The sequence below is a fragment of the Topomyia yanbarensis genome, chromosome 2 (genome assembly GCF_030247195.1).
Source record: "Topomyia yanbarensis strain Yona2022 chromosome 2, ASM3024719v1, whole genome shotgun sequence".
Lineage (NCBI taxonomy): Eukaryota > Metazoa > Arthropoda > Insecta > Diptera > Culicidae > Topomyia > Topomyia yanbarensis.
The window spans coordinates 178990802-179013044 of record NC_080671.1 but is presented as its reverse complement, the minus strand read 5'-3'; the positions used below and the strand labels follow the sequence as shown (position 1 = coordinate 179013044).

Sequence of the window (22243 nt, the reverse complement as noted above, 5' to 3'; positions counted from 1 at the left end):
TATTAACCGACAATTGCCAATATATTTCAGACTCAATACCCGGCATTTTACTTTGACGCGTATTCCATATTCAAAAGCATATTTTCGAAATTCTTCAGGCGATTGGCCGAAGTAAATATCCCCTGCATTAATGTGATACACAAAGTTTTACTTTGGAGTGAATTCCAAAAATAAAAATATTTGATGTCTATATTTGCACCATCAACTTACTTCAACCGTATATTTTACAAAAAACTATTTAAAAAATAACTTTAATTCATGGATAGATTTAATATCTATACGGATACTGAAAGATCTTTTTACGCACTATCGAAAAATAAAATCAATTGGGAAATAGATTTAAAATCACCCTGAATGACAAAGTGTTTAAAATTTAAAAAAAATATTTGGTATGCTCGAAAACACAATATCGCCCATAACTTTTACAAAACAAAATGTTTTTTAACAAAAACACATTAGATAACGGGTTTCACATAACTTGAGGTACATAATGAGAGGCAGCGCTGTCTGTCTAATGGAAAAAAGACAAGGAATTCCCCCAACTTACCCCAACCACCAACTAACCCCGGGCACCCCTAATATTTAATTAACTTAATCAACATGAGTTCAATGTTATCATCATGTGATTATATTGGTGGAATGGGTTTGGAAGCGGAGCTGGTGGGGGTTAGAGTGGGAGTGGAGGATGTGTCAGAAATCCTTTATCTTATTTCGGTATACGGGGTGGATGAAGGAAATGCGGATGTGAGGGTGGTCCAAAGGGAGAGGAGTGATGAAGGAGCGAGGTGTGAGGGCAAGGGTGGGGAGGGAGGGGTGCTGAGTGGCGACACAATACTCAACCGCAAATGTTACCTTTCATTTGAGACTTGGTTTGAGAACATCGGTTCAGTCATCACCGAAAAACCGATGTGACTTAAATTGTGAAATATGCCCAGAATCCGGGACCACCGGAATCGTCGATAGTGGACAATAAATCCAAAGAATGTTTGATTGGCAATAAGTGATCTAGACGTGCGAATCGAAGTATTTTAGTGACCATTTCAATAGTTTTAAGCCTCTGCGGTGTTACGATTGTACCGATTTATATGGGAAATTCCAGTGTAATCTTACTAACCAACCTGTAACTCCGGAACCAAGAGTCAGAACCGACAGTCAATGGCATTACTGTATCTTTCATTTGAAATCAAGTTCGTAAAAATCGGTAGAGAATTCGTTGGGTAATGGTGTGATATTTGCTTAGGAACTTGGCGAGGTCCCCGGAGGCATCATGAACCGTCATAGGTGACCAATGTGGTCAAAGCTGCTTTGATTTATCATTAGTGATTCAGACCCGCAAACTAGAGTAATGTTGAACCCATTTTAATATGTTTTACTTCAATTGGACATCATCCAGTCGATTTACAACCACTAAAGACACCGGTCACGAAATTCTGCCGCTGTCTGAGCCAGCGCAAAACGAACCACAACACAGTACTGTTATTTTGTGTGCATTGTCTTAAGAACAAAGGAAACCGTTCGATCTACTTTTACATCTGCCAAAGTCCCTCTAAACAAGAGTAGCAAACGAGCAAAGTGAACGACAGTTAGCGCGTCTAGAACAAAATAACCATTGTATGTACTCCTGCCATCATGAGTGAATTTGATGAAAAAGCGCTGCTTCGACCCAACACAGCGGTTGTTGACTTGAGATTTTGTTCTGCACGACCGAGTCTCCGTGAGCTGGAACATTTTCTGAAGGTGATCATGAAGCTTAGGCTTAAGGACGTCATCTATCTTCAATATCATCATCTGCGCACGGCAGTATTGATATCATTCACCACATTAGACCAAGCAAAGAAATTCTCTTTACAGAACATCCTGAAACACGTGATTAAAAGTGACAGTGTTGAAATGAAGATCCCAGTGTATATAGAAAATGATTTCATAGATGTGAGACTACATGATTTATCACTGCGTACTCCCCGTGAATCAATTACAAAATACATGTCGCAATTCGGAGAAGTGGAATCCGTTACACCTGATACTTGGAGAAACTTCTTCCCGGGTACTCCTAACGGTGTTCTTGTGGTGAGGATGCGAAAGGAAAGACCTATTCCCTCCCACTTGACTATACAATTCAATTATAATGGAACTAACATTAACCAGCCCACGCTATGCACCTACGAAGGGCAGACACCTACGTGCACATACTGCAACCAGATGGCACATCATGGAACACCTTGTGCGGAGGATGCTGAGGAGAATACATCACAGCCAATTCCCCACACACCTCCGGAAAACCAATCCGAAACACAGACTTCAATACCATCACAGGAACCACAAACAGGTACCAATTTTGTGGCAGCTGTTCAGGCCATAATAACAACTATAAAAGCAGCATCTAATGCTTCAGAATCAACTGTTAACACCATCGACGCGGAAGCCAATACCAATGACAGCAGCTTTACTCTCGTAACCCGTAAGGTCAATATGAAAGTAGGAACATCTGATCGTGAACATGTAGACACCATAGACGATGATGAAATCGACGGAAACAAAAAAAAATTAATCGACCCACAAGATGCACTAGGCGAGCAGACAAATGGTACCTTACCACGAAAGAAGATCTCCCCGCGCAATAAAAAGTTGCGTGGACGAGACCCGAATGATACTTCATATTTTTTATTTCATTTATTTCTTCATTTTTATTTTTACATATTGTAATAATTTAATAGACCCTCGGCTCCGTTAAGTTACCACAATGAGCCGTGTCAAATAAACGAAATACAAAAAAAATTGGACATCATGGTTGTACCAGCTTATATGGGAATTTGCTGTGTGACCGCACTCTTCAACCCGTAACTCCGGAACCGATCAACTAAAAATTCAATAGCAGCTTATGGGGGCGTTATACCTTTCAGATGAAACTAAGTTTGTGAAAATCGGTTCAGCCATCTCTGAGAAAATTGTGTGAGTTTAAATGACACACACATACACACACAGGCATTTGCCAATCACGACGAACTGAATCGAATGGTATATGACACCCGTTGGGTAAAATATGCTTTGCGGTACTAAGCTATATGTAGATATTGTAGTCAAACATTTAGTAAATTCATTAAATGATTAACTCCACCTCGTCCGTCGTACATAACACCCGTCGTACATACAAAATATCATGTTTACATTCCATCGTAATATTCATTCGGTCGAACCTGGTCAAGTGTTTTGGTTCGCGCATTGCTTGCCCGCAACAAGTTGCTCTCGACAAGTGGAATGCCTTGAATATTTGACGCACGATTATTTGATTCGCGATGACTAAAGACTGGCGCAGTGGCCGACATGGTGAACTCTTTTTCTAGTGAAACAAGTTCAGCGCGACTAGATGGACTAGTAAAGTCTACCTACCAACATGGGGTTTGACCTACCCTTGCGCGTGTATGCTATCCCAAAGCAATTATAATCACATTAACCCCTCGTTTATTCGTCCGCTGGTCCCTCACATCGCAGTGAGGAGATAAGCAATTGCCTAATCAACTTCCATTCCCATACCTGCGACTTGCACTCACCGGTTTCCATTTCTTCAGGTATCCGATTCAAGGGTGCCCACAAGATTGGTCGTGGGTCTTTAAATGCATGTGCAATTGACAATCTCCTGGCAAGCCAATCATACTAGGTACAGGTTTGAAGAAATTTTTATTATGCATCACCCCCGCCTCCCGTTTGCGCGGGTCATCCCGACGATCTCCGAGGGGAGTAGCTCGATTCGAATAGCGCCCAAAACAAGAAAGCCAAAATGAAAGAGAGAGCGCAAAGCCGATTTTATAATCGAAAAGCGGCATGTTTATTTCTGGTTTTCCTTCACACGGCCACTTGACTCAACTCTGACTGGTCTATGGTTTGTAAATGTTGGTGCGACCACAGACAACCGTCAAGCAGAGAAGTAGCTTAGGCAATGCGCAAACCTGTGCTGCGCAGCGCGTATCACGGTTTTTGGAGAAACCAATTCGATATCTAGCCTGACACGTGCTTTTCTGTGTTTGTGGCGCTCGGCTGCACGCAAACAGCGAGATCCAATGCGATGGCGATCGCAAGTGTAAATAAAGAGAAAAACTTAAAACCATAATACGAGTTACGACGGATGGCTGTGGAATCCGACCGCGAACGCGAAGTTAGTTGAGTTAAGGCATCAGTGCAGGTTGGACGTTTGTGCAATAGTTTTTTCTTCTACTTTTTATTTATCATTTGTTTTAGTGTGTTTTTGTTATTGTCGAGTTGGTTTGCCGGACAACACTGTTTGGAGTTCAAGTGTTTACGATCGACTTAACACTGGTAACGGTTAACGCGATCGATTTTAGCGAAGTCGCGTGCATAGCAGTAGAACTCATCGGGACGTTACTTGAGTGATTTAAGGTTAACTTGTGTTAGTATAAGCCTTATTCGTATTCTACGTCTAAGAATAAGCAATAAGGATATCTTTATATATCAGGGAAGCAACCAAACTCCTAGTGTAGAGTTTTATTCTTTGTTGCATTCCAAGATTCTGCCCAAAATCTTCGGGACCAGCGGAAGAGTGACAAATCCACGGATGCAAGTCAATGATCCAGCAATTAGTTGGCCGGCCATTTCTCTTTTATACATTTTGGAAATGGTTTTGTGAAAGTTGGTGGCATTTCTCTGGTTGATACACTGTGTGACCGGTTTCAGAAGCAAGGTTGTTCGACTACTCATTATCATCCCCCGTGCAAACAAAAACAAAACTTCAAAGTCCTCGGGTTTCTACGGTTAGAAAACCGGCTACAGTTCCTTCCAAAGTTTTTATTTACGACGTGCAACAGTTCTAGCTGAGTACCGCTTGTTTACCACCGGGAGCCCATTTCCGGCGTTCGACGAGATTAGTGTGTGGAAGTAAACAGATGCCGATAATACGATCTTGGTTGAAAGTGCTAATAGAAGTGTTGTGATTCTACGTGCGTTTCAAGCTGCGATCGATTACTAGTAAATATATAGTTCTTGACGGTGTGAAAATTACGTGCAGAACCGATAATTGTGCAGTTTAGTGTTTGCATCGGCAGTGCTGTTTTGCGTAGATCTTTTGCTAAGTTTAGTGAATGAAGCTGGTGATTTTGAGGAGATGATTTGTGTAGCCGCTAGTGGTAACACGATAGGAATTTCTGGGCAGTACCTATACTATTGATTGGATTACGATTCGTTCGTCACTGGAGCTTGGTTTCAATTCCTGCCACCTTGTACGAACACATTTGCAAGTGAAAGATTTATCGCTGACTTTGCAGCGTAAGCAGCTGCGAATCAAACAAAGCCTGAGGACAATAAGCGACTACTGATAAGAGCTGTAAGTATTTGTTTTTGCATATTCACGGCGAAGAAGCTACCAAGTGCATGGAGTATACCAACCGAACGGAATTTTTGGGGGCTGTGTGAATTTTTGGATGCGTGTCGAGAAAAGTATCTGTACGAATTGGAACAGAATTAATGACTATATCCGATCAGAATAGGGGTACCAAGAAAAAGAATCTTGTAGTTCTCACGTAGGGGGAAAATTTTATATCATTTGATCTTTGAATAGTTTCATTATCTGATCTTGAGATTTTAGAATCATAGGGGTATTTGAATTTCGCATCTTGCTGCTCATTCGAAGCTTTCAGATCATTGGATCACATGGTTCGATTACACGGTGCTACAGTGATGTTGTATTTTTCAAGTGACTTGGTATAGGTTGTAGATCTCGCCAAATGCAACACAAGACAATGTTTGAAAAAGAATTACTCTCAAAATCTTTATTTATGGCAAAACAAAAACTATTTTACGGGACTTTCGGCATTTAAAAATTTCTACGTGGTCACTTTTCAACCGATTTTAAATTTTTTGAGTGTTCCGGAAAGAAGAAAAATGACCTTTCCAACGGTATGCTATGTTATGTTCTTTTGTCAAAGATATTTTGCGGTTTAGGGTCAATAATATGATAACAACCACAATTATGCGATTTTCCATGAAAATTATGCAAATTACTTAACACTCTTCTAAAAAAGCGTCTTTGTTTTAATAAAAATTTTGAGAGAGCATTCAATTTCGCATCCAACGACCTATTAATCATCAAAATCGTTTGAAAACTGGCAGAGTTTTTCCAAATTAGGAATTTGGACGCGAGGAACTAGATGCTTTCAGGCAGGCCCGTACCCAGGATTTTGTTTCGGGAGGGGTTCTTAAAAATGATTGCATAAGCTTACAATTCTGATGACTCGACATAGTCACTAGAAACTAAATGAAATTTTGAAAAGTTCTCAATGAAAACAATTCCAAATCTAAGGAATCCCTAAAAACGAAGTTTTTTTCATTCTTGTTTGGTTCTTTGTCACAAGAAAGGCTATAGTACTTCTACAAATTATTCATGTTGAATTTGATTTTAATTACTTATATACAAGTTACAATTTACTCTCGTTACAACAATGGATATTCTAGTGTTCAGAGAATTTTTGCCCTAACCCAATATGACAATGCTTGACCGTGCTGGATAACGTAAGGTGTTCAAGCTACATGTTTAACCGTTATGTGTCCACCGCGGTACCCGGGTACCTTTCCAGGTTTCAATTAATGAAATTCCAATGTTTTATCCATAGCTGAAAATTGAAACTTTGTGACATCTTAGAACATCACTAAGTTAAGCATTTGGGTCAATAACATTGTTGATATAGCAAGGGGGAGGGAGTGAGGAAGGGCTCCTGATTTTTTTACTACGTAACAGGCCGACGGGTGCACCCGGGTACCCACAAAACTGAAATGCCAATAACTAAGGCTATTCCAATCGATTTCGAAGCTTTTGGGTGTTTTGGATTTAGAAACTCATCCACTTTTAGACTTGGTAAAAATAAACCGGGTTACTTCATTCCGGAGGCATGTTCCAGTGCTGGAATACTATTTGTGAATTTCAATGGAATTCTGGCAATATGGGTATCAAAATTCTTGGAATTGCTTCAGTAGGCTGTATCTCGTGGTTTTAGAATCATTCGGTGAATTGATCTCTGAATGGACATTCCGGAGCAGTTTCCCGTGGGGTCGTGAGTGGCCTTCCCAGATCAAATTGCTATATGGTCCCGTAGCAATAAATAACGGACTTCCGAGACAATTTGAAGAGTTTTGATACCCATATTTCTAGGACATTATTAAAATTTACAAATCATACCCTAGTACTGAAATATTATAATATATCAATGATTTATTCAACTAAAAGCAACTGCTCAGCATTTAATCTATTACAGAAAATTGTCCACACTGATTACTAATATCTTCGAATTTACACAAAATTTGTGAATTGCATTATTGATGACATCATCAAAATAACTAGAAACTATAAGCATCAACAAGCATCTCTTGATTCTGGCATATGGAAGGGAATACATCGCACTTACTTCTCTTTTGCCGAAGAGAAACGTGGGTGTAAGCCCAACTTTCTATGATGATTTCGGTTACACTTTCTAAGTCAATTCGTCACTTCGTTAAACAAATATATTGACACTAATCTGTTAAATAATTGGTTTGTTTTGTTAATAAAAATAATTCCCTCATTTTTTTCCACAATTATCATAAAGATTGGAAGATGTTCGACTACTTGAACAAATCTGTAATGTCTATTTTATTACAGGTTCATTTTACCACAATTTGATAAATAGTTTCAATGGAAGCGGTTGCACCTAACGCATCAAAGCTTTACGGATAGCGAAGACGTAAGGGTCTTTCGAAGATGAAAAAATCTGGGCGCAATTCTGAAAGCACTCATGTTGAGTGTATAGAAAATATAGAAAAGCAATATATTGACACTAATCTGTTAAATAATTGGTTTGTTTTGTTAATAAAAATAATTCCCTCATTTTTTTCCACAATTATCATAAAGATTGGAAGATGTTCGACTACTTGAACAAATCTGTAATGTCTATTTTATTACAGGTTCATTTTACCACAATTTGATAAATAGTTTCAATGGAAGCGGTTGCACCTAACGCATCAAAGCTTTACGGATAGCGAAGACGTAAGGGTCTTTCGAAGATGAAAAAATCTGGGCGCAATTCTGAAAGCACTCATGTTGAGTGTATAGAAAATATAGAAAAGCTACTCTCTAGTCGATTTCAATTTATTGATTCATTTCTCTCTTTCTCCATGATTTCTGATCATCTCTCTCATTTTATTCCATAACGAACAAAAATAAAACGAAAGACTGCCATATTTTGAAAACATGAAATCGAAACAATAATCCCAACTTATTGACTTATAGACTCAACTAGTTACAACATTTTAGTCGCTCTCCGTGATGGCCTACTGATGTTTGTTCACTGTATCGCCACGTTGTTTTCAAACTTACATAGACATTAATTGGAGGCCATCGAAAGCGACTAAAATGCTGCTGCTAGTTGCACATTAAGTTTATTATGATTCATTGACTAATATGTGGTTTAGCATCAATCGACATCCGATTGAAAGTAAGGATAAAATCACAACAGTTAGTCCTGCCGTTATCTGTGCACGTTTCTGCGTGTCAACAAAATTAGTAAAATACGAGCGTATATAATTCGTGGGTTGATGAACACCTCAGGAAACCCGTTGTTATACCCCTTTTTGGCTTGCTTAATTTTTCACGTTTGTCTTGCTCATTGTTCGATTGTTTAAAATATCACGACTTACCGAACTAACAGTATTTTAATACGGGACGCTTTCCCCGCATAAAATGAAATTGAGTGCCAATAGAAATACTTTTTTGACGTAGGACTACGTCTTTGTTTTCGATATAGGGGTGCACGTTGCAAATTCTACAAAAATGGTATGTAACGAATGAAATAATGAGCAACCTAGTCAAAATATCGCGCATTTACATACAGAAGATAGCGCTTCCCTAGTCCAGCACGACAGATTTGTGTACCTAGCGCGCTACGCTTCTATGAATGACGTCATCATCGACTATTTAAACGGACGGATTTCGCCGACCAGCTCAGTTGCCTGTTGAGCGACAGATGAAGCAGGTCGCTGCGTTGTGTGTTTTCACAGGCAGTGTGACTGAGTTAGAAGTCCGTTACACTGCCTGTGGAGGTACGCTACCCAGTGAATGCGACTGTACTTGCCGTTCAAACACTATTCTATCTTTTGTGTTGTTTCTAGCACACTTTTATGTATAATTATTCGTGCACAAAATAGTTTGTACAAGCGAGCTCGATTTGCAAACACAGTTAGCATAGTGTCGTGGTATTAGTTGTCTCTTTCGCTCTGAGGCGAATGTGTAGGTAGGTAGATCTAATTTGTTACTAAATTGCACATCGAAAGTTTATTATTTACGTTCGATCAAATCATTGATTCATTTCCCCTTCACGTGATTCATTTTCACTCAGCCTATAGTATTTTGATTCTACTTATAGGTACATACTACCAAGCCTATTTATGAATGAATACACTGCCACCAGTACCGTCTTTACGCATGGGCACACTGGGCCAGGGCCAGGGGCCCCGCGATTTTGGGGGCCCCGCACGTAGGATGAATATAAAACCATTCAATAGACTAATTTTCAAAAAAATGTTTGTAACTTTTGTATCGTGTGTATTGGGAATCCCATAGCACATGGGACAGCTTTTATTTATCATCGGACATAATAGTTCAAATGATTTGGGTGGGAAAAAGTCCGTTCGAGTTGGCCTCCTCGTACCAGGCGCCACCCTCAAATGGGCATAAAAAACACTATCTTGTTGTAAGGTTAAATGAACAAAATTAACCCATTATAACCCAGGGATTTCAAAAAGTGAGCCAAATGCAGTGATATCCTCAATTTCATCATAAAGTGTATCAAAGATTATGGGAAACACAAAATCGCCGCTTAAAATGGTTTTGAGAATGAAAATACCTCATGCAAAAAATGTGTGAAACATTTCTTCTTTTACACCTGTGACAACGTTTTGTCACATAGTGAAATTATTAGCACTAATTCTAACAATAAAATTCAATTAAATGTATTGCTTATTTTCCAGCTGCCATTTTCCTCAACTATACACGCTTCAAAAATGTAAATAAAATGACAAAAATTGGCTGCTGTATTGTATCACAATGAAGTATGAGGAGCAACGATCCCATTAGTGCAATAATGAAGCAATTAGATGTCAAAATTCTACAGTAAATACGCATGAAACGACGGATAGTTCGGCGTATGAAATTTCATACGCTAGGATATAATGGGTTAAGTAAAATTATAAGTACCTGACCTGATTCTTATTACTAATTCACATAATAATCACAGTAAACACAATCTTCTTATATTGTTTGCAAATATTTCCGAGGAGTCACCAAACTGAAAGGCATAATTAGCACGAGAAAAGGTTCGAATCATTGAAGACAGTGGTTCATGGAATCCAAAAGATGTCTGATGGAACCTCGACAATAATAATAACGTATCTCGTGTTCTCCTCACTACTCGGAAATCTAAGCCGGGCAGCAATTCAGGCGCATCACATTCTCCGTTTAAAATTTCCACCAAGGTAGTAGCTTGCTGGATACTACGATGACATTCTAATGTCTCAAAATTGAGCAGCTGGCAACGGTCACAATTCGGTGGTAAATTTTGCGGCTCACGGCAAGACAAGTTCCTAAGAGCTAAGCGTACGAACATTTTCAGTACTCTCTCCAATTTTAAACACCAGGTTACCCAAGCAACATATGTAACGAGTCTACGAAAAAATTTAGCCTATTTGGTTGAATATCAGTTGTAAAAAAGTATAAAAGCATTTTCTTAGATAGTGGTTTGTTGCTAATAGACTACAAACAAGATTGTTGCTACTAATCAGACCGTAAAAAGTGGGTTTGTTGACTAAAAGAATTATTTTCCATTTTATTACTCCGATTCTAAACGATATTCAGTAGGTGGAGCTTATAATGTTTGATAACTGTTAGTTGAAAGTAACTGAATGCTATAGTGGATAGCAGCTGTCAGTGTTTGTTTGCAATAAGTATCGTATAAAGACCAAAACACTTGGAAACTCGTCAAATACTTGCCGACAATTAAAAAAAATTACAACAACGAGATGGCGTTAATCAGCCACAACGAGAAGGCGGCCATGATGCTTTCATAAATTTGTGCACCATATTCGAATTGCATATTGGTAGGCGCAATCGAAAACTGCGTCATTTGCCTGGAGCGCTATATATTGTTGTTATATTTTCATTCATTTCTGATTTTATTTGAGGGCACATTTAAAATGTAAACGTAAAATTGAAAAATTCACGGTAAATCTAGATGCGTCGGTGAAATTTAAGTATAGAAGAGCAAAATATTTGCTTTCAAATATTCCAAATTATCTTGCCCAAATAACATCGCATTATTCCAACACCGAAAATTTTCCAAACATAATGGAACTCGATTTGAAACTAGATGGCATAATTGATTTGCAATACAGCGTACGTTTTAATGACATGTTACAAATTGACTCCGCCTTGGGGCTTTTTTGGTGATGAAACAGTTGAGATCATGTTCACCCGGCTTGATTATTACACGTGATTTGGTTTCATTATTAGTTATTAATATTCTTTTACTATAAAATATGTTGCTTGGGTTAGGTGATGGGGATTCCCAACCGGCAAGACGAACTCGAGGATTGGTGTGACCAATGCGCAGTATAGGGAATTTAGACAGTACGGATCCGTAAAATCCCGTGAAATCTTCGAAATGAGTCCCAACTGGCGATTTGCTTTCGCAATTATGTTGGTCATATGAGAATTGAAGGACAGCTTGTGGTCAAGAATTACACCCAGGTCATATTCTGCATTGACTCTCTGTAGTGCAACCCCATCGATACTGTAATCGAAGATTAACGGATCGTTCTTCCTGTGGAACGTTATCACGTAGCATTTGGCAATATTTGCAGTAAGCTAATTCATTCCACACCACTTCACAAAGCGGTCAAATAGTGCTTGCAGTTGGTGGCAAGTCTCGGCTGACTGGATGACTAAGTACAGCTTAAGATCGTCGGCAAATATGAGCTTGTACCCGGAATCTAACACTAAAAAACAGTGAGAAAAGCAGTGGGCCTAGATTGCTGCCCTGCGGTACACCTGATCTATTGGTAAACGGAGCCGATATACAAGAGCCCAATTTCACACAAGGCGTTCTGTGCGTAAGGTAGGAGCTTAGCCACAACGTAAGCATGTCGGGCGCTCGTAAATTGTACAACTTCTTGAGAAGAATTTCATGGGCAATTCGGCCAAAAGCAGATTTCAAATCTGTGTATAAGTGTTCACTTGTGTTTTCTCCTCCATGAACACCGGGAACATGTAGGGTTGTTTCCAAAGGTTGGGGAACTTAGCCTGGTCAAATGATTGGTTGAAAATGCGGGACAAAGGTTCAGCAAAAGCCACGGCACAGCGACAGTAGACAACAGCTGGAATCCCATCCGGTCCAGGGGAGAAAGAGCTTTTTAGCTTTCTTGCAGTTGCTATTACCATGTCGGGTGAAATCGAAAAGGTGCTTAAGACAGCGATATCTTTCGAAACAGTTACTAATGCGATATCGATTTCCTGATCAGATGCTAAACTGGGAGCAACGACGGATGCGAAATGATTGCCAAACCATCCACAAGCTGTTGCAGTGGACGACGCTGCCTTTTCATCGAGGTACACATTGGAAGGAACACTGGAATTTTTCTGTTTTGAATTTGCAAAGTTCAAAAAACCTTTAGGATTACTTCGTAAGCCTACTTGAACTCGTTGTACTTACGATCTATACAGAACAGCGTTGAGATTCCGGTATGCTTCACTGGCAACGTGAAAGTCGTGATTCGTGGCGGGCGATTGTTTGCTTTAGCATGCATTTCGTTTTCTGCGAAGGACTCGCAGCGCCGATGTACTCCATGCCGAGGAAACAATCCCGTTTACTGGGAGATTATTCTGTAACCAGTCCTGAATTACTCGGCAGAAGTTTCTGGTTATTGCATCTGCATCAGCAGTTGGCTAGCTGGAACAACTACCGGCATAACCGGGCAACCAGGCGATTGCATCATGATAACTAGCGGTGCGTGGTGCGTGTCGACTTGCAGAAGGGGGATACTGACTTCTCGACCGAAATACACAATATTCCTTCGAGCAGAAAACTAGGTCAACGACCCGTCCAATTTGATTGGTATGTGTAAAGCGGCAGGATAGATCTGTAGCAGCTTGGAATCGCACATTGCACCGTATCCTATGTGATCAAGTTGTTTAAAGGGCATCAGAGCGGTAAAAAACGAGGCTCTGCATGACTATTGAACCAGTTAAAACGTCAATCCCACATTTCGATTCAAGTTTCAATTTATTTTTAACTACAGCAAACAAACATTTGGCACACCAAGTGTACAAAATTTGGAAGGTACCGAACCTTAGCCAACCAACTAGAAAATTGAAAACTTTGATTGGCAAGCGATTTGCGGATGTGGAAAAATATTTATTTCTATGTCATATTTGAGTCTGTAAATGAACAAATTCACATGGAAATGCCCAAAAGTGACTTCTTGAAGTCTTACGAAGACTCGGTACTATTTGGTCGGATTTGGCAAGTTTCATTTTGCATGGTCAATCTTAGACTGACACAATACCAATAATGATGCTCTGTAATGCATCCGCCTTATCTAGAAAAAATAAACCATCGTGTAGACAAACGTCATGAAATCCCAATAAAAAAGTTGAAAATGGCCTTTTTAAAGTGTTTACACACATAAACCCTGACTTTCCCCTAGATTTGAATAAATGAGTCTCGGCAATGTGCGTGTGTTTGAGGGTATTTGAAGAACCTCGGGCATTTGGTAGCGTTACCCAACCCCAAAATTTCTTCGTCTTGATGGAAGCACTTTTTATCCTCAAACAACGTCTACCAACTATGAAGGTCAGATTACACCGTCTGGGAATACTATAGCGTAGTTAATAAGTCCATGACGATATTTGGACATCGGCAACGACACCAGGTTGTGGAAATCTGAAATCGTCTTTGTTCTCAGTATAATTTAAATCCCACTTTATTTTTAAAGTAATGTCAACACGGTTCACAGATTTGGCTTAAATTTGTAAAAGAGCCTCAGAGTGGTATGGAGTGGAAACTGTACCGAAAAGCTGGGAATTTTTTATCATCGTACTACTACAGCGTACTACTTATAGCTTTTCAATTGTAGGGGCCTCCTAGCTCAAGAGTGCCCAGGGGCCCCGTGTAGTCTTAAGACGGCCCTGACTGCCACTTGAAAAACCGTTTCAAAAACGCATCTTGTCCATATATAAAATTGTTTTCGATTCTTGTATATTTATAGTTTTGATATATGATTAAGACCACTGCATTCGGCTTATTTGTATGCGTGCTTTAGGAAAGTTACAATAATGGCAAAATATAACTAGAATACTTGGTCTATACATGAAATGTGATTATATTGTCTAAAATTTGATTTTTCTTCACTGGTCCGGGTTTTTTACCACACACAATCGAAAAGTTTTTATAATTTTTAAAAGCTGATCTTGCGCTATAAAGATTTAGTGCCAGATATTAGTTCGGTCACAGTTTTCTGTCTTCTTTCTTCAGATTTTCTTAAATAAGTTTAATCGGATTCGATCACCTACTACAGATTAATGACCTGATAACCAAGAAGGTTTGGTTCAATATGTAATATTCGATGTTGATTGGTTGTGATTAAACCATACGTAAGAAATATATTTGATTTATTATTACTATAAATGTACTAAGAAAATAAATATTGAGTAGTATAGTGCTACGTCTACAGCTCGTGCAACCCCATAGGGCTGCCCCTTGTAGTTTTGTAAAATGACGCGAAAACAAAAACTGTCTTCTCGGCTATACTGTCATCAGCTAGTTGAAATGTTTTTTGTCTAGCATGCTTGAGTGAGATGCCTGATGTTTGTACTAAGCGTACAGTGCACTAACCTATCACAGAAATTCAGTTTGCGTATGATTTAACTAATTTACATGATGTAAACAATGAAAATGATAAAACGTTAATGGTTGCCCAGCAGATCTCGTGCGAGCGACTAGCGGTTGTACGTGGAGACCTGTTTACTAGGCCGGAAGATATTTTTCCTAACCAACAGCGCCATGGTGGTCGTGCATTTCTATCTCGTACACTTCCGTGTTATCATGGCTTCTGCCATTTCCATGTTCGCGAATATCTGATTTCATCTTTGTTTCTTGCTTTGGGTTACGCCTTTTGACTTCCTCAAAGATGGTGCTGACTGTTGATTTTGAGATACTAGACGCAGTTCTTATCGTTAATATTATCTGAACATTAGCCACAAATTTGGCAATTGTTTGTTTTTGAGGTATTGGTATTGGAGCCTATGGATGTGTAAAGATGTAATATGTATACCCGATCAGAATGAAATAACAAGATTATAACAGATTATAACAGAATGCAATCGTAACACATTGTATTATAAATAAGGTCTCGTTAGTAGTTAAAATAACAGAAATTTATAACAAGTAACAAAGCAAGATATAGTTTGAAATATTTTTGTTATGTGTTTCTCATCGGGTAATGATACTATCGCATTATGCTTTGTACGTGCAGGTTCAGGTAGGAGGAAATGGGTCGGTCCACCTAGGTTCGCACCACAAATCACCTTTCAATATATGGGAAATTAATTTCTAGATGTGTCCTTTATGATGAATTCCATTTCTTCCAAATGAAACAGGAATCATTTAATGGCCACGGTGCAAGTAAGCGGTATCAGATCTTGTAGCCAAACATTGATTTTCTCATCGTCCATATATATGAGATCAACCTCGTGTTACAAGTTTTTATGCAAAATGACTGGTTTCACCTGGGCTAATTTGTTGAATGACATCAGCACTGAATGCCTGACAAGGTAGAACTCGTTAAAGGTGATGTTCTCCATTTTCCGTTCAGCAAATATTTCACAACACGAATATTTGGTCTTAGGCGAAAAAAGTGGAAGTCAACAGCCTTTGGATATGGCTGGAGCATCGTTTCTTGCTTCTGCGACTCAATTATCCGACAGATCACCACAACAAGAATTAAAGTAACGGTTTCTTTTATTCTTCCGACAAGTCACACAATATGAAAGAAACTGTTTTATCATACTCAGCATACTGAGTACCGTAAACCGGGGTGACATTGATCACTTTTCGAAGTAATCATTACATATTTTTAGACAAAATTGGATGGTTTTACCTAAAATTGTCCGCTTTCAGCTATTTTTCCAAAAATGATTTCAAGTTGAAGTCCGTTTTCGTATTCCGGGGTAACTTTGATAACCTGCATGTTCACCCACAATAAGTTATTGATGTCAATGTTTTTGATTCAAATGTTTGTTTAAACTAATTCTGGAAAGATACTCATTGTTAAATAGATGTTAATTGGTATTATACGAAGTATTTCAATGTACTGTAAAAATTGAATAACCAAAATACGTATAATTTGTGTCCAACTAGAATAAAAGATTCTGAAAACCTTTAAAACTAATAAAATTGTTTTATTTCAGTGCTTTATTAATGTACAAAAATTTTCATCCATATTAATACGTTGGAATATTGAACAATAAAAAAACGTTGTGAATATTAGCTTAAAATAATTTGAAATAATTGGCAACTAGTTTCACAAAAAAATGAATTTAAAATAAACAAACTCTTTAAACTAAATTTGGCACATCCCAATCTAAAGGAAAATAAAAACTCGCTTATAATTTATTATTCTTGCTCAAATCTGAGATTTATTTGATTTATAAAAACTAGACACTTTACGAAGCTTCGTAAAAATAAGGTAAAGTTGGGGTGGGCGTAGCGTATTGGTAAATCGATTGCCTTGTACGTAGCGCACCTGGGTTCGAGTCCCGACTCCGCACATAAAGTTAGAAAATTTTCATAAGAGATTTTTCTAACCCGAAGAGGCGAATGACCTTAAGGTTAAAACCTCTATAATCGAAATAAAAAAAGATAAAGTTAAATTTCGGTTTTTTGTAGTTTTTGTACCCAAAAATCGAAAAATATACTCAAAAAGTATAGCAAATCAGTATTTTATATGTTTAGAGTAAAAATCATTTCAAATTATAATGATTCCGTAGACTATTCTGGTTTAATAGGCGATCTACGAAAAACGTTTCGAGTGATCAAAGTCACCCCGATGATCAAAGTCACCCCGGTTCACAGTAGATGTCGTGACCGCTGTCTTCGGTAGTTCGAAATAGCAATCTTCCCCACCATTCCCCCCATAATTTGTTGAAACCAAACAAAATACACATTTTTTAAGAGTCTCCGGAAAACATTGTTTCTTAAATCTATTTCTGAAAAATTTAGGGAGGAGGGGCTTTAACCCCCTAGCCTCCCTCTGACTACGTGCCTGCTTTCATCTTGGAATTTTGCTGCAAGAATGGCAGTATTATCGAGGCAAATTCGGTTGATGGTTCGTCCATCAACCGAATTTGCCTCGTTCGATTGACGGTGTCAACGACATCTTGTGGTGGAAGGCTCTCGTCTGAAAAAAACGCTTGGAAATTTGTCGGACAACACTTGATAAAGGTGGAATAAATCCATTGAAACGTTGGAAGTAAAAGCAATATTGTTTTTTTCGCTGTCTAATTTATGATTGATTAGCCGAAAAACTTCTCATAATGGACAACCGATGGTAAACCGGATTCTTTACGCTGCTCGTTCACATACTTCTAGAACGACTTGGGGTTTGATATCAGTTGACGCTCGACATTCCGCTGGTGTCTAAAAAGGCATTTGACAGCTGCATGCCAATTGAAACTAATTTACAAATTATTCAATAAAAATTTAACTTTGCATTTAGAAACCGCAAAAAAATTAGCGAGTATCAAAAATAGTATTTAAGGGGGGCCACAACTTCAGTGAGTCGCCAGCTACTCAATTTCATAAAAAGTGCACATAGTCAAAATGTGTGTTTTTTCTCGTTTACTTAGTTTTGAGTTCGAGTAGCAAATTTAAAAATTTGAGCACTGTTTACTCAAAAACAAAATACAACACTGAAATAACAATTCCATATTTATAATATATCTATATTGAAATTCGACGGTATTTAAAATGTTATTTACCTGAACCTCCCAGCGTTAACACGATGTATGGATCTCGGTCCATATATTCCGGGAGCTTTTCTCTTCTAGATAGCATGCACATTATAATCTCGTTGTAACGGCTGGATCTGAAAAAAATCAACAAAAATTAGGTTAAAGCAAAAAAAGAACTTAGCGAAACTTACGATTGATTTTCCTGAATGTTTTCACGTCTTTCCCTTCACAGCAAGGTCCTTTTTTAAAAGTTTTAGTTGATATTCAACTTTATTCATTTGTCCAAAGTATTTTTTCACCCAAAACTGTAAAACTTAATGATTACTCAAGAGATGAGTTAATACTCTCAACTCAAAACTCATTTTTTGACAGTTTGCCTCGATTTATAAATGTGAGTGCTCGGAACTCAAATTTTGAGTATTTTTGAATGAGCGTGTGGCGCTTTTTATACACATAAACATTGTAGAATATGTCATTTCGCAAATCTGGATACTTTTACCTCCTTCCAATGAAGTTTCTCGAAAACATGTTTTGAAGCACTGTGCATGGTTGATTTAATCATTAAGACCGGTAATTGTGTTATCCGCAATAAATTTTTGAAAACAGATGGGCTATTTTGGGTTGTTCACTTAACAAATTTTGAGTCTCCTCCTGAAATTGTGAGCATCGTTTAATTCTTGGCTTGATATAGTTGATAAAAACCAGTGTACCCTCAAGTTATGAACTATAATCACAAAAAATGTTCAAGCAATATTTTCAGTAACCCATGCATATAGTAGTTTTGTAGAATCAAACATTTGCCCATAGTAAAGTTATTTCATGAATACGAGGTAGGTTATTTGTGATTTTAGAAGCTGAGTCATGGTTTCGGAAACGGTTTACCTTTCAAAATAATGATTTTTTTCATGAATTTATTAACGGATTTGATGCCGCGTAGGTTAATTTATATCCAGGTGAGCTGCTTACAACTGTTTTACCAACTTCACTATGCTTGCCCCCATTTAAAAAACCTTAAATATATTATCAAGTCGACAGAAATCAACCAAAAGCTCGATAAACTCAGAACAATTTGATCCTTCAGAAAAGTTCAAAACGCAATAAACTGAGAACAGCGCATCGAACTTCCAACAACAACAATATTCAAGGCTCAAGTAATTAACCTCGCTATCAGTTTGATTTCTGGTCGTTGCACCTGGTTGAAGCGTAGTTCAAACAACCTGCATTCTCGACAGTTTAGACGTTCCACTTTGTGTTCTAGGGGAACAGAGCGCGCGGCGGTCACGATAACCTGATATGCCGAGCAACAGGCCCTCACGTAGCCGCATAGTATAAATAATGCTACATAGGTATCTACTTATTTAGACAGTAAAATCTACACCCGGTCGCAAGCTTTTATTAAGCTTATTATTTTGTCAATGACTTCATTGCTTACGCACTACGTTTACACTTCCCGAGCGAAACGTAGAAGCAGGACCATAAGACTATCTTTCCTCCTCTCTCGGTCGAGACGGGCAAATATTAAAGCGGTAGGAGAGCTGAAAATGTATAGGATGGCAGGCATAAAAGAGGTCCAAACATAATTGAATATTCGCATCTCCATGTGAGAGAAAAATTGTTTGCCTTTTCCATTCATTAGTGGCGGTGTCATATATTTGCCGGGTGGGTCATATTTTGCGACTATAGCCCAAAATTTGCGTAAATTAAAATTCCTCGCGTGCACAACTCGCCAGCCTTTCCCATAGCGAAGCGATAGTGGTTGGTGAGGGCACCGCAACACGCGCAACGCCAGTCGAGGGAGTCCACCTCGGTTCCGTTGATGAAATTTCTTAAGTGGCATCACCGTGCAACTGTCCTGCTGTCTTGCGGTGATTAAAAAGTTTTTATTTTCTGGTTTTCTGCCATTTTTTTTTTCAGTTTTGTCTTTGGGACTCACTGCTGATGATCATTGATATTTAAACTTTCATTTGGACTCGAGCAGCATAACGACACTGACTGTTTGGTTGACTGCTTGTGAGGATTTTGCTCGGGGAGTTTAGTGAGGTTTGTGGAAAACTATACATATGCATTTAGTCATTTGCGTCGATTCTGGAGAAATACACTGATATCGGACTTCCTTTTCGTTGATCTAAGTTAAATAATGTATTCTGCAACTGTGTTCAGTGTTTTTGCTAAACGCCTATTTTTATTATAGATGTCTCGACAAACATATGATTACGGCCTAAAAGCCAACTGTCAAAATACACTTTGAATGGAAAATCCGGACAAACCGTTACACGCCAATGACAGATGTTGGTAGTAAATGAAAGAGAAAAGTTTTCTCTTTCATAAACTGTTGTGAACTGTGTTTGACTAGTAACGGTTTGTCTGGAATTTCCATTCAAAGTGGATTTTGACAGTTGGCTTTTAGGCCGTAATCATATGTTTGTCGAGATGTAAATAGGGTAAGGCGCCGTACACAAATGACGTAGCCTTTTTCGGAGATTTTTGACAACTCCCTCCCCCCCTCGTAGCATTTGGTCACAAAATTCTAACCTTTCCCTCGTAAATAACGTAGCATTTACCTACCCCCTCCCCCTCGTCCCATGCAAAGCGCCCGGGTGATGAAAAAAATACATGTTTTTCAATTATTTTAAATACATGTCCTTTCAAAATGTTTGACGACTTTTATCAACATTTTCATTATAACAGCAAATTGCGTGCAAAATAAGCCCATTTCTATGTCAAGGGGAGCATAAAGAGAAGTTCTCCCAGTTCACAATCCTGCAGCTGCCAATGATTCTAAGAAGCATACGTTCATCTGAATTACTAAATTTTGTTTGGTTGAATCCGAAGTGAAAATTTAATTCAGCTTCCAAACTAAGTCTACTAGTTAGACATTAACTAAATAATGTAGCAAGTTAAATCCGCATACAACATCTTTTCGTATTTTTGTGAACTTGTAATTCCGCGAATCGTAGAATTTACCCTCTCCCTCGTCAGACTTCGTCACAAATTTGGTGTACCCTCCCTAACCCCCAAAATTCTACGTCATTTATGCATGGCCCCTAAGTCACCTTTTCTTCAGGTTAAAAAATCTTTTTATAAAACACTAACCCTATGTCCAGGGTTGGGAATCGTGTCGCGGCAAGGATAATAAAGGAATATCAAAGGAAAAAAAAACAAAAATATATTCGTCGCATTCTGGGTGTAAATTACTTGCAATAATTTCTTTTTCACTTTTAATTAATTAATTGGTCTTTTTGCTTTATTGTATGGTTCTAATTATCACCGAATGAATTATAGCAACAAAGAAGGTAAGACTCTGTTAACACTTCTTAACTGTCATTAACAAAACAACTTTAAAATGTCAGCAAGATTCGTTGCCCCTTTTGAGATCTGTGCAACACTTGATAGAACATTTAAAATTATATCAGAAAGTCGCATGTCCCGCGGTATACTAATTTCTAATACACCATGCACGGTGAGAGCCTCATAGTTATTCAAATATTTAATGACCTCCACGATCCTGCACGTCCGCCCCCTGTCAGACTGCTGGATACCGGCATGGTGTGGTTGACAGATAATAATCTTTCCGCGGGCTTTTGTTGCCAAAGAATTGAACATTTTTTCAATCGAAAGCTAGAGTTGCTGAAGAAGACACGACTTAAGACTAAACACACAGTTGTTTGCTGTTTCGGGAACGATCAAGCGACGAAAATAAATCATACGACACTTTTCTCGATATTTATTCAAATCACATATCGCGCTCCGTAAAACCTTTCGGTGTTTTCGGTGTGCTATTAGCTACCGTCAGTTTGCTGACACTACGATTTGATTTACGTTTAAGCTATTGGCGTGTCAGTTTACTGTCGGTAAGGGACTTCCCCTTAGGTTCGTTAGACGTAGAACAGTTAGGTCTTGCTTTATGGAATTTGTAAATTTTCAGAGCGAAGGTTTCGTTCGTGTCATTACGTCAAAGGGCATTTAAGCGAGGCTTCCACATTGAAACAAAATTATTCAGTGGCAGAGATGCTCTCGACCACTTTGCATCATTGAAGGCAATTTCTGGTAACATTTCTACATGACAGTTCGTTCACATGCATAGCTGACAGTCAAAGCAAAACAGAACAGTAATCGATTGGTCTATTCAGTACAAGAGTGCTGATCTGTTCAATAAAGATATTCATAATAGACAGCTCCATACTGACGGCTCCGTTGGGGAAGCGTGTG

The 22243-nt window shown here is 38.5% G+C and overlaps 1 protein-coding gene across 1 annotated transcript in view; it reads left to right on the top strand.

Moving 5' to 3' along the window:
• Positions 1-4118: 4118 nt before the first annotated feature.
• LOC131682254 (rho GTPase-activating protein conundrum) overlaps positions 4119-22243 on the top strand; it is a 324666-nt gene continuing 306541 nt past the window's right edge. The window contains exons 1-2 of the mRNA XM_058963609.1: positions 4119-4311; positions 4818-5332. The gene's annotated coding sequence lies outside the window, so the exon portion shown is untranslated. The remainder of the gene's footprint in view (positions 4312-4817; positions 5333-22243) is intronic.